We start from the raw sequence: 14,223 nt of genomic DNA, 5'->3' as shown, positions 1-14,223 counted from the left end.
GTTATATTCATATTGTTTTGATACTGGAGTTTTCCTTTTCAAATAGTTCAAATATAATAAAGAATCTGTTTTAAATAAACATTCAAACTTTCACCTCTAGATCTCCATCATGCGTGGACACAGTACCTTAGGAAGTTTAGACAGTTTCCTTGACTTAGTTATATCCCTAATAATCATAAACTGAAATTTTGTAAAAACAAAACTCTCCTATAGTTTGGTCTATTTTGCTTCTTCAGCTAATCTTTTTGTAGTTCATAAAAGTAGCAAACTCCTGTAAATATTTCAGATACTACAGTTCTATATGAAGCTAAAGGTGTCCCTAATCTCAGAAGTAATTGTTTTTAGTTACTTGTATCATTATAGATCTTTTCCTACACACATAATCAGAATATTAGCATATATTTGCTACGACTCTGTTTATCTTCCTTATTTTTCCTTCCTCCAACCAGTATCCCACTCCTGTCCTCGTCCCCCCGCCAGTTCAATCAATTATTCAAATTTTAGATTTCTTTTCTTCAGGATTTTTTTTTCCTAAGGATAAAAAACCAATAGTGGCTTCAACTCGGTTTCCTCTAGTCTTTTATGCTAATTTAAAGTCATATAAAATGTTATCTATGTATGTTTGAAGAAACCAGAAAGAGAAAGGTGGAATCTTTGAGGTATATTGGAACAGGAAGCATAATTTCACCCAAAAATAAAGGATGACAGGTTAGGGAATATGTGAAGGACTCCTGCTGTCCAGGTTCACTGTCCTAGCATCCAGACTTCCCAGGATGACCGCATGAGTTCCCCTAAGAGGGCAGTGAGCCTTAACAAGTGTCCCCACTTCAGTAAGTATTTCTCTACCCTACGTGTACAAGAAGAGCAGGAAGACACCAGATTTCGAATGTTTATCCCTCACCTGGAAAATAAATGATCAGTGTTGACAATGATGGACTGAAGATTAGCTCTTCCTCCCACGTGTGGGACGGTAACTAGTGAAAGGAGAACAGGACCCAATGCAGCCGCAATTGAATTGTCCATAAGACAGGGAAGATGGGGTCTAGAACCGACTTAACGATTCCCAATGACAATAAACAGCTGGATATCTCTTATACCTCTGAGACGTCAGTTGGGATAGTCTCCAATTACTGATGCAGAGTTGAGGGATGGACTTCATTTCATTATGATTGTTTTTGATAACAAAACGGGATCATACCATGCTTTTTTTCTATAAATTGGCTTTGCAAACAGTAATTACAGAGAACTTTCCATGACTGTATATTCTGTTTCATATGTCATCCATTTTGCCAAAATAGACAGTTCAGGAGGAAAAAAATAAAAAGAATAAAATAACATGAAAAAAAATAAAAAAATGACAAATTTGGTGAAAGGAAGATAAAGTAGTAGTTCTTTGAACTGCTTCTAGTTTATCTTACTGGTCTGATTTTTCACATTTAAAATTTTAAGGCATCTGGAGTTGTATTATGGTTCAAGTTCAGGATGTAATATGGATATAAGTGGATAGTCACTTACTTCCACCCTTTTTCCCTGGTGCTTAAATGCTACCTTTGTCCTATGCCAAACTTCCTCATTTTTGAATGCTTTCTTCTAAGTTCTTTATTCTATTGTTTTAGTATATTAGTGGCAAATTGCTCTGCTTCAATTATTATATGCTTTACGGTAAGTCTAGATAACTAGTAAAACAAAACTTCACTTAAGATTTTTCTACCAGATTGCCTTATTTGTAATTACCTATATATTGTCTATATTCATGTTTATATTCTCTCTTTCTTAATCTTAGTACTGTTTCACTATTTTCTTTCTTTTTTTCCTTGTTGAGACTGGCCAGAAAACTTTCCACTGTTTAGTTTCGGTTCTGCTTTTGACTGTTTTACTTTTTTGTCTCCTCGATTAAGCCTTTTTCAATTTTATTTAAAAAGTCTATTTTTTATAAGTTGCTCCCAATTTTTTCCCCTCTTTCATTAATTTTCCCTTTAAAAATTCTTTTAATTCTTTGTTTCTCAAGGGAAACTTAAATAACATAAAATCAAGTCATGAGACTTAAAACCAATTTACAAAGGTTAACATGATTTCCCCTTTCGTAATGTACACATATATCAAATCACCAAGTTGTATGCTTTAAAATCTTAAAATTTTCTCAACAGTACTTCAGTAAATAATAACAGTCTTCACTTCGGCAGCACATTTACCAAAACTGGACTGATATAGAGAAGACTAGAATGGGCTCTGCACAAGGATGACAGGCAAATTCGTGATGCATTCAGTATTTTTCTTTAATAACATCAATACACAAATAAATAATAACCATGAGAATAAGATGAAATGAAAGCATTAAAAAGTAAACATGATTCTAAAACATTAATAAAAATACCGGGGTGCCTGGGTGGCTCAGTCAGTTAAGGGTCTGCCTTCAGCTCCTGGGATCAAGCCCTGGGCTCTCTGCTCCCAGGGGAGCCTGCTTCTCCCTCCCCCACTCCCCCTGCTTGCGAGCACACACTCTCTCTCTCTCTCTCTCTCATTCTGTCAAATAAATAAATAAACTTAAAAAAAAAAAAAAAGAAAGAAAGAAAGAAAAGAAAATACCTCATGCCAAGAGTAAACTGTTTTGAGGTGCCTGGGTGGCTCAGTCATTAAGAATCTACCTTCAGCTCAGGTAATGATCCCAGAGTCCTGTGATCAAGCCCCTCATTGGGCTCCCTGCTTGGGAAGCCTGCTTCTCCCTCTCCCACTCCCTCTGCTGTGTTCCCTCTCTAGCTGTGTCTCTCTCTGTCAAATAAATAAAGAAAATCTTAAAAAAAAAAAAAAGTAAACTTTAAAAAAAATTCTCTTAGTAGGAGGTGGGCTTATCCACTGAATTATACTAGCAAGTAGGTCTGCAGGGAGCCGTAAGTAGACAGCCTTCTACTGTATAATTTAAAGATAAACAAAAATAATCCTTCCAAAAATATCTCCTCTGCTACCTAAACTTGGCGTCGCATTCCATTCCTGTGCAAATTAATTTCCACATCTAAGGCTCTCAGTTAAAGTTACTGAAGACCCATCAAGGTTGCTCTTCTCAACAATGGTCCTCAAACTTCAGCATTCCATAACAATGACTGAGAAAGCTGAGGCAAAGGGCAGATTGAGAGGCTTTAATATGGGGCCTAAGAACCTCACATTTAAATAACTATTTCAGTTGATTAAGGTGATAATCATATTAGAACCACTTTCTGAAAAATACTGCTCTGGAAAATGAAAAGTTACTCATTCATTTACCTGAAAATCAACCCTGGGCTCCTTCCCCTTTGGCCCCTTTCTACTAGTGGATAATATAAGACAAAGGATAGGAAAATCTCTGAGATAGAAGGCATTATCGTGACGGCAGTTTTGAAGGTGCCAGACCAAAAAAGGATACAAGTTATTTCAGTTTTGGGCAGCATTGTCCAATAGAATTTCCTGCAATGATGGAAAATGTTTTATATGCATGTGTTCCAATACAGTAGCCACTTGTCACATGACTTTTGAGCATGTGAAATGTGACCAGTCCAGTTGGGTAACTGAATTTCAAATTCCAAATTTTGTTTAATTTTAATAAACTTTACTTTAAATGCATACAGTTACATGTGAGAGTGGCTATCCTACCCAATTGCATAGGACAGGAACTTTGTCTAAGACTGGCATAGGGATTTAATGAAAAGAAAGTTGGTACTAAATTAAACTATTTCTAATTTATAATTTTGCCAAAGGTCAGCTTGATTATTTAGGATCACGGTATCTAATCTTGATATCATGCTACCAGGGAAAGTTGTAAAATTGGTAAAATGTATTTAACTAATAGTTCCTCTATCATTCTGCCAGTCAAATAAATTGCTTTCAATACAGAAATCATTGAAGTGTATTTTCAAGAAATCTTAGTGACAGTTTGGCAAATGATAGGCAGAAGAAAAAATATTAGTGGTAAATATCCTTAGTATATTCTTCAAAGTCTGTCAAGCTAAATTTTCAGTGGTCATTGAAAAATTTATCTTGAGTTTAGAAATTTTAAAAAGATCTTTGAGTGAGGAAACTTTATTTGTAATAGTGTTAACACTTAGAGAACACCGACCAGATGAAAAGGAGTACGTGAAGTGCTCTACACACACATTATTTAACTTAACCCAGATGGCACCAACACATTCTATTAATCACATTTGGAGATGAAAGAATAATAATAATAAAAAAAAAAATCAGAGAAGTTAAGTAACCTGCCCAAAACGGCAGAGCCACTCAAGTAGAAAGAAGGTCGGAAACAAAATCTGTTTGCTTCCAGACCACTGTGCTAAGCTGTCTCTTTTTATTTAATCTTGGAATAGGGGATTTGACCAAAAAATTTCCTCAAATGCTTAGTATTTTTAAAAAATCACCTCTACTGCGTGATGACAAAAATAATAAATTTGAAATGCTAATAAATTGTTTCAGTGTTAATAATCTCTCTAAGGATGGTGATTTCTATGATGAGCAGGTTCTTTAACTCTAATAAGCACCTTGCTAAATTGCAGTTTGTGATGAGGAGTCTGAGGTGAATTCTAGAGCTTGAGGGCTCATGAAGCTGTCCTTCAAGTGTGAGAAGAAACTGAAATTCCTGAGGCAGTTCTGAGGTGGGAAAGGAGGAGATGGGATTGAGGAGGAAAGAGAAAAGAGAAGCATCATTATGAAGGTTTGTTTTTTTTTTTTAAGATTTTATTTATTTATTTGACAGAGGGAGAGAGATCACAAGTAGGCAGATCCCAGGACCCTGGGATCATGACCCGAGCTGAAGGCAGAGGCTTAACCCACTGAGCCACCCAGGCGCCCCATCATTATGAGTTTTAAGAGGATAAAGCCAATGTAGATTAAAAGGCCAGTGATATGCCCCTGTGGCTGATGGCTCCAGGACATTTTAAATCAGACAAATCTCATGCCCAGTTTAGTGACTTTGCTACCATATGGACTACGCTTCCTCTCCACTTACTCCCCTTTTAAGTTTTATTATTTTCTTAAAACTTGTATTGATTTGAGAGAGAGAGAGTGGGAGCATGAGCTGGGGAGAAGAGAGAGAGGGAGAAACAGAATCCCTGCACTTGGGGCTTGATCCTGGGATTCTAGGATCACAACCTGAGCTGAAGGTAGACGCTTAACCTGCTGAGCCACCCAGGCACCAACCCCCTTTAAGCTTTATTAAGTGTCACTCAATTCACCAATATTTGTGGGAGTCTTGCTATGTTTTGTTTCATTTTGATTTTGAGAAAGCTTAGTGTCAATTCTACGCTAGCTCAGGGATCTAGAAATCTAAAAAATGCAAACTTCTCCTCCTGACCGATCTTCCACTCCAATGATTCACGTTACACAGAAACAGCATTTCCTCAAGGCATAGAATTTGGGGTTCGGGTCTATTTTATGCCCTTCTTGGGAAGCATAAAGACCTCAGCTGAGATGCAGATAATGTTTTAATTATATATGCATTTATCATTCTTAGTAGGATGAAATAGCCACAAAGTTATTGGTCCTAAACTTCCTAACGAGTGGATGCAGACAGCCTTTTCTGATAAAGCATGAAATCCAAGTGTCAGAACAGACCCAAGGGTTATCTAGTTCAATCTCTTCTTTGATACTTGGATACCTCTTGAAACTTCCCTACTGTGATCATGTTTGTTTGTTTTCTTTGAACTCCTCCAGTTAAAAAGAACTCAAGAACTCCTGCAATAGCATATTTCACTCGAGAAACTAAGCTTCTCATGGTCATAGTTTTATTGTTTGAAGCTATATTGAATGACTGAAATTTCTGGTCTATGTGACTGCCAGTAACTCCTCTTTCTCCCCTTCACCCCAGTTAACACATCCCTAATTCCATCAACTATTTCTCTAGGATATGTTGTGAGGACTTTAGTCATCCCGAATACTTATCCTGGAGTAATTTTTAGCTTTTCCACGGTCCTAAAAATATGATACTCCAATTCAGACAAAATTACAAGACTAATCTGACCAGCACAGTAGAGAGTTGGGTTCTCACCACCATCTCAATGGATCCACCAATCTTGGAACACAACCTAAGCTTCAGTTCAGTCATTCTTTGACAACCATATCTAATGGCTTAAGGGTAATGTCAGTTTTTTTCTGTGTTACCACTTAGCCTTCATTATGAATCTGACTGTATTTTTCTTTTTACACTGTACACAAGAATCTTTGCAGCATAAAGGAAAGAGCATGAATTTCAAAGTTAGAGAGTTACCCGTTTGCATTCAATCTATATCATATTAGCTCTGTGACTTTAAAGAAGCTTCTTAACCTCTCTGAGACTTGGTTTCAGTGTTTGGATAGGCATATGATAATGTCTAGTTGTTTCGTTTTATCATGAGCCTTCAATGCACTATATGTGTGAAATAACTATCACGATGTCAAAGTACAGCTCCCTTGCTTTGGTGCAGCATGTTATTTTGACCCAGGGTCAAGCTCATCAACATTTTTCTACATTAATTTCATAATTCATTGAATTAGCTATTCTTCTCAGGATTTCAGCATCTATGAAACTTAACATGCTTCCAAAATTTTCATGTGGGTTATTGAGAATACTGCTAATAAAGTTTAAAAAAAATAGTGATGTTTTCTAGTAAGAAATCTTCCAAACTTGTGTTAACCAATCTTTTAGTGATCAGAATAAAAAAAAAGTAGGAAAAATAAGACATCTGAAATTTAGTGCAGTACAAAGGAGTTCTCATATACAAGGTGATCATATAGAGATTGGATGTTGTAATATTGAGTAGAATCCAAATGCTTCCTACAAAGCATCTCATTTAATGCTCATCTCAAGGTTTTGTAGTAGACTGGAAAGATATTATTGTTCCTATTTTAAAGATGAACTTAAAGGAGGCCACACAAATAAGATTTCACATTCTTTCTTCAATAATTACAAATCTTCATTTCGGTTACCCATCCTAGAATGTTATCTGTCTAAAACATGAAAAGTTTATTATACCTACTTCTTCTACACAGAAAAAAAATGCACACCATAAGAGACTCTTAATTCTAGGAAACAAACTGAGGGTTGCTGGAGGGGAGGCAGTTGGAGGGATGGGGTAAGTGGGTAATAGGTGCTAAGGAGAGTATGTGATATAATGAGCACTGGGTGTTATATGTATCTGATGAATCACTAAATTCTACCTCTGAATTTAATAAGAAGCTATATGCTAATTCATTAAATCTAAATTTAAAAAATATAAAATTTGCTTCTTATGAAATTTTAAAAAAAGAAAAAAATACTAAGACAAGTGACAATACTTACTGAAAAAAATAAAATAAGGAAATGGAATATGCAGTGACATGAGTGGTGGTGGTCATGCCACTTTAGTCAAGAATGTTTGGGAAGGAGCACCTGGGTAGGTCAGTCAGTTAAACTTCTGATCTTGATGTCAGCTCAGGTCATGACCTCAGGGTCCTGGGATCAAGCCCCACGTCAGGCTCCATGCTCAGCGAGGAGTCTGTTTGAGGATCTCTCTCTCTTTCTCTCTCTCCCTCTGCCCTTCTTCCTGCTCTCTCTTTCTCTCTCTCTCAAAATAAATAAATCTTTTTAAAGAAATGGTTGGGAAAACTCTATGATAAATGGCCATGGGTACAGAAGCTAAGCGTACCTGGGGAAACTGCATCCCAGCCAGTGGAGTCAGCAAGTTCAAAGACAGTAAAGGGGAAGTATGTTTGGTTTATTTAAAGAGTAGCAGAAAGGTCACTAAGACTAGGTTGGAGCAAATGACAAAACTGTGGTCAGTAGATCAGGGAGGGGAGCCCAAACCAGGCAGGGGCTCCCTTCTAAGCCATGCAAAGAAATCTGGATTAACCATCAGAGAGACTTGACCAGAGGAGTGACATGGTCAGATGTATTCTTTGAAAGTATCCCTCTGGCTGCTGTGGGCTGTACAAGCAAGGGCAGAATAAGGTAGACCAGTGAACAGCTCTTGCAATAACCCAGACAAGATATCATGCTATTCAGACTATAGTGATAATGATAAAGGTGACAAAAAGTGCTCTGTGTTTTGGCACTTTGAAAGCAGTGCCTCCAGATTTGCTACTGGTATTGCATGTCAGGTGTAGGAGAAAGAAAACTGTCAAGAATTATTTTGCCCTGAGTAACAGGAAGAACAGAATTACTCGTTACTAAAGCTGAGAATCTGTAGGAGGAATCAGGGATTTAGGAGTTAAAATTTGGGAGTTTGTTTTGGATATCTATTACATATACGTCCCTAGAGTAGATCTTGTAGGAGTCTGGAATGTAAGTCTGGAGAGGTCTGGGCTATAGGGAGAAAAAATATATATATTTCCAGAGAATGGATGATATTTAAGGCCATGGGAGTGGATGCGGTCAATTAGTGAATGAGAGGAGACAGAGAAAAAGAGAGGATGAAAAACCAGATCGGCAACACCGCCACACAGCTGGGAGGGTGAGGAGGATTCATGACCGAGATGAGTGCAGTAGTCAGTAAGATAAAGACAAGATGAAGCAAGTGTCACCAATGGTAAATGTCCTTGCTTGTATCACACACAGTTTCCTGATACCACGGACAGTAGTTCTTTGATCTCATCAGTTGGTCTTCCTGAGATTCAAAACCAGAATCCTTGAATTTGTTTAGACAAGTTGGATGCCCTCCCATCATTTGTCACCCACCTTGCTGTACTGTGACCAAGAACATTCTCTTGAAGGTTAGACCACAATGCGTGCTTCACCCCTCCGGCTTCCCCAGCTCGAGCAACTGGGGATGTGTTTTGCTTTGACCCTTCTTCCATCTCAAATTCTTGTATTAGTTAAAACCAAGCTCCTATTCCTCGTCACTGGCCCCAGTGGAGCAGAGCTAGACCTGTTATTCCCAGGAGACAAATGACAGAAATAAAGATTCTAGTTCATAAGTTTATAAATAACCAATTGTGGTGTTAAAGGCTAAATACATTTACACATGTGTGGTCACATTGCTTTTTGTTTGCCAACCTCATTTTATATAACCTGGACCAACAAAACCAACAAGAGAGGAAACACACAGGTATAAGGTCAATTCAAGGGTTCAACAAAGTGCTCCAAATGATAGAATCAGCAGATAAAATGCTTCACAGGTTGCTAAGATACCTTAATCTGGGGAAAGAATCAGAATTAAGTTTTTGTTAAGAGGTTTATCATTCCCTATCCTGATCCTTTGATAGAGATAGTCTATAGGAATCTTAGCTTAGCAATTATATGGCTGGTGTAATTGGGAAAAAGTTAAAAAAAGGGTTTGAACAGAAAGATAATAGTTTAAGAATTTGAGAAGTCACTTGGGGAGAGTTAGGTCATCTTGAAATTGCTTTAGGCAAGTTTAAGCTGTTTAGAAGATTTTCTCTTTGTGAAGGGGAAAAAAAAAAAAACTAAGCAATAATGTTCTCCTCGGTGGTTTTGCACCTGATGGACTAGTACTGGTTGAGTAAAACACTTATAAAATCTCTTCAATTCAGAATAAAGTGATATTAATGAATCTTGTTTTCATTTGCCCTTTGTAAAGAATTCTCGTTTTGCATAGTGTACATGCTGCTACTCAATTCAAGCTCTTTAATTTGCTTTTTACTTGGAAAAAGAAAAAGAGGATGTTTCAGTCTTCATTCATTCAAAGCAGTTATCAATAGAAAATATTTTTTATACATTTTCAAAAACCTATTAAAAATTGTAAAACAAAGAGCTCTCATACACTCTTGAATCAGATTTAACAATTTACAACTTCTCCCATGTGTTATTCTCTTTCTCTATTTCTCTAAGAGTTGAATGAGAGAGATATTTCTCTCAACAGATGAATGAGGGAGAGAAACAGAAGAGACAAATAGGAGTGTATTTCTTTGTGAATATGTGTGGCAGACGTGGTGACATTTCATCTCTAATTCTTCATTGTATATTTTTTGAGAACAAAGACATTCTCATGCATAACCACAGCACAAAATTAAGACATGTGATATTTATACAGTATCGTGATCTAATCTAATCCACAATCTACATTCAAAGTGTGTCAATTCTTCCCATAAAATACTATCCATAAAGATTATAAATTCTTACCCATCCAGGATCCATTCCAGGATGTCACTGTACCTTTAAATACAATGTCTTTTTAATCTCTTTTAATCTGGAATATTTCCTCAATCTTTATTTGTCATATGTGACCTTGACATTTTTGAAGAAAACAGGCCATGGTTTTAAGGTTTTTGATAACCATAGAGCTGTATATTATGCGAAATATAAATGAAGTCACACAGTTATATCCATTGAAAAGGATTGGGGATAACTATACCCCAATAACAAGGTGTACACATGGCACCCAGAACTTGGTTTCTAAATACCATTTCCCACTAAAAAGAACCACAGTTCCTTGGAGGAATAGCTGATTATGATAATGGAGCCTACATTCTACTGGAGGAGGAAAAATAAATAAGAAATAATTATATTACACAAGATACTTATATATTTGAGAGACGTTATAATGAAATTAAGATTATATGATAAAAGAGAGGTCAACTTTTGTTATGGTGGATGGAGAAGGACTCCTTGAGTAAGTGCCATCTAAGTTGAGATCCAAAGAGAAATAAAAAAGTGAGCCATGTGAAGAATGTGGAAAAGAAAATTCCAGGAATAAGAATCAGAAAGGAAGAAGACCTTGATGTAGAAAGTAGTTTTGTCACAGAAGAGAGGAAGCCACTCTGGCAGGAGTATGGCACTGAGCACTACTGATGGAGTGGTGGGGACACTGAGGAGAACATGTTTGTGACATTAGATGAAGTTGGAAGGATAGGCAGGAGCTGTTAAGCCAAGCAATTTGAATGCTATTCTTGGTTCAATGGGAAAGGCTTAGAAAGACTTAATGTGGGTAGTGACATGACTTGATTCATGAGTTACAAGATCACTTTGGCTGCTTTGTTGGAAATAAACTAGAAAGGGCGTGAGAATGGAAGCAAAGAGACCAGATAGGAGACTATTGTGAAAACCCAAGCAAGACATAATGGTGGCCTGCACAAGGGTGGTGTCAACAGAAATTAAAATTATGGGTGGATTTAGATTACATTTCAGAGCTGCAAACATTAGGATTTATCTTAGATTAAATGTGTAAGATGGCTGAGGATAATGAAAGGTTAAAGGGAGATGTCCACGTTTCTATCTGGGAATCAGAGAGAAGAAAATCTATTCTAGAAGAAGCTCTATTCTGTACATAATTTTGAGATGTGGTTGAGACACCAAAGGGAAAGATAAAATAGAGAAATTTACAAATTCTAAAGGTCCCGTGGGATTTTCTTACCTTTTTAAAATGAGATTAAGATACAATACTTAAATGAATATTTTTTTAAAAACTGCATCATTTCATCAAAAATGAAAAATTAAAGGAAATCTTAGTCACCTTCAGATTTTCTGCAAATTTAAATAACACTATGTGCTTAAGAAAGATGAAATATTGAGATTACCTACAATGATTTAAGGGGGCAAATTATGAGAAAAATTACTTTTCTAAGATGGTCTGAAGAGTGACAATTGAATAAAGGAGAATATAAGTTAAACATTAGGAATTTTCTGAGCAAGAGTAATTCAAATCAGGATATCTTTTAAGGGCTTATGAAAGCTCCTTCAACTGAGACATTAAAAATGAGACTATATAAAGTCTAGTTTTAAAAAGGAGAAAAAAATATATTACAAAGGAGATGGAATAAATGTTCTAATAATGTTTTTAAAAGTATTATTAGTATTTATGAAACCAAACCCAGTGAGTTAAATGTTTCACCCTTTTCCAGGGTAACAACGATAGATCTTTGTGTAATTTCTTACAATTGGTCAAGGTGAAGTTAAATGGGCCAGTGTAATTTTTTAAATGCCATTTCTGGAAGTTTTTATAATTCTTAGCAGAAAATATTAAACTGCATATCTCATAAAATGGGAATGTGCTAAAGAGAGTTAGGAAAAAAATTAGTAGTGATCTTGGGGAAGAAAAACTAGATTTGTCTCTATATTTGAGTGGATGCAAAAACAGATCTTAGAAGAGAATGTGATAACATTTAACTTAAAAAATGTAGCTGTGGGGTGCCTGAGTGGCTCAGTGGGTTAAAGACTGCCTTCGGGTCAGGTCATGATTCCAGGGTCCTAGGATCAAGCCCCACATCAAGCTCTCTGCTCTGCGGGGAGCCTGCTTCCTCCTCTCTCTCTCTGCCTGCCTCTCTGCCTACTTGTGATCTCTGACTGTCAAATAAATAAATAAAAATTTAAAAATAAATATAAATTTAAAATTTAAAAATGTAGTCGTGAATCAATTAATTTGATCTTAACTGCAAAGAATTTTTTTAAAAAAATCTCTCATAAACAATGCATATGAATACAATTTATTCTTTTTTTGAGAGAGAGAGAGAGAGAGACCATGAATGGGGGAAGGACAGAGGATGAGCCTCTCAAGCTGATTCCCTGCTGAGCAGGGCTCCATCTGGAGGGCTCCAAAATCAAAAGTTGGAGGCTTAACCAATTGAGCCACCCAGGCACACCAAAAGAATGTAGTCTTAAAAACCTGATGCATTATTTCCATTTTTAAGGTTAGATGCTGAAATTATACGTATTTGTGATTCTCTCATTAGTAATTCTACTTCTATTGAGAAGTTGTTTGGGATAAATTGTATTCTTGATACAGAGAATTGGTAATCTTTTCTTTATTGTACAAATGCATTTAAAATATTTTTTCAGTGAAAACTGTTCTAATATACCATTTCTATGAAAGCAGTGATTTCAATCAGATAGAAGTGTGGCATTATTTATGTATTGATACCCCAATTTGTTTCCAAAATGATTTGCAGAAGAGTGTAACATTATGAATCTGGGAAGCAAAGCATCTCTGCCATTATATACCATTCCACCTCAGTAAAAGGAGAGATGTAAGAGCCCTTTAAATGCCATGAAGAAAAGCATGAGAAAAATCAATGCTGAAATGAGTAACTGAGTGATGTTTGCAGGGGCTGAGTAGGTTATCATTAGGCATGACACGATTATAACAAAATTCCTAGGGTTATTCAAGCTAATGTACCTGGTATTCAGTAAGACTAGACATTGCATTTACTACTTAGATTTACATAGTGCTTCAAAGAATCAGAATACAGTCATCAGGCTGATATAAAGTGGAGGAAGTCAGAATAATCAAGCAATATGGTAATACAGGGGTGATGCGGGTGTTGGAATGCTGTAAATACAAGATCTTCTTGAGAATCCCAGAAAACTGCCTTATGGCTAAAAGTAAGACCACAGACCTTATAAAATCGGACAAAAAGCAAGAAGAAACCCATCAAACAATGATATTTGAGAGAGTTTCTATGTCACATGCTTACAACACCAAGTTATAACTCGAGAATAAGGTGCATGACCTTATCTAGTACAAGATCACTTCTGCAGCACCACACGGGCACTATCTTCCTGAGCAAATCTTGTATCATGAAACCAAAGCAGGGACATCCACGCTGGGTGCTCTGTCATGCTAGAAACTTCCTGAGAATATATTTGTATCTTTACTCTCCTCTTTTTTTCTTAAGTTTTAAATAAAAACATCTTTTAAAAAAGTCTTTTCTGGGGCACCTGGGTGGCTCAGTGGGTTAAAGCCTCTGCCTTCGGCTCAGGTCACGATCTCGGGGTCCTGGGATCGAGCCCCACATCGGGCTCTCTGCTCAGCGGGAGCCTGCTTACTCCCCTCTCTCTCTCTCTGCCTGCTTCTCTGCCTACTTGTGATCTCTGTCAAATAAATAAACAAAATCTTTTAAAAAAATAAAAAAATAAAAAAAAAATAAAAAAGTCTTTTCTTCTTAATAATGTTCTTAAATCCAGAAAATGAAAAGCAGAGCAATACCAAAGCATACTTCTCTAGTCCTGTTTCAATCATATTATATGGAACTTTCTATTTCCAAACCATGTCGTCTGAGAAAGGAGTTCTACGTTGAAGGAGAAGAAGGAGAAGATAAGAAGAAGGAGGAGGAGGAGGAGGAGGAGGAAGACAAGGGGGAGGAGGTAGAGGGGGAGGAGAAAGAAAAGAAAAAATGAAGAGAGGGAGGGAGAGAAGGAGGAAGGAAGGAAGGAAAGAAAGAAGGGAGAAAGGAATTGTAAAGTTATATTGAATATTTCTAGTAATGTACAACCCATACCATCCTTATAAGGCAAAGCATTCCACTGACGAAAGCCATAATGGTTAGGAAAAACCTATCCTGAGTGGGGTCAAA

The 14,223-nt window shown here is 36.6% G+C and overlaps 1 non-coding gene across 1 annotated transcript; it reads left to right on the top strand.

The window, feature by feature from the left end:
• The first annotated feature begins 2,167 nt into the window (after window positions 1–2,167).
• Window positions 2,168–2,274, top strand: LOC123387206. Its single transcript, XR_006601531.1, has one exon. It is a non-coding gene; the product is annotated as a U6 spliceosomal RNA (small nuclear RNA).
• Window positions 2,275–14,223: the final 11,949 nt, after the last annotated feature.

Source organism: Mustela putorius, unplaced genomic scaffold (genome assembly GCF_011764305.1).
Source record: "Mustela putorius furo isolate JIRA1106 unplaced genomic scaffold, ASM1176430v1.1 tig00003846_pilon_pilon_pilon, whole genome shotgun sequence".
In the NCBI taxonomy this organism is placed as follows: Eukaryota; Metazoa; Chordata; class Mammalia; order Carnivora; family Mustelidae; genus Mustela; species Mustela putorius.
This window is presented reverse-complemented; position numbering and strand designations above follow the sequence as displayed.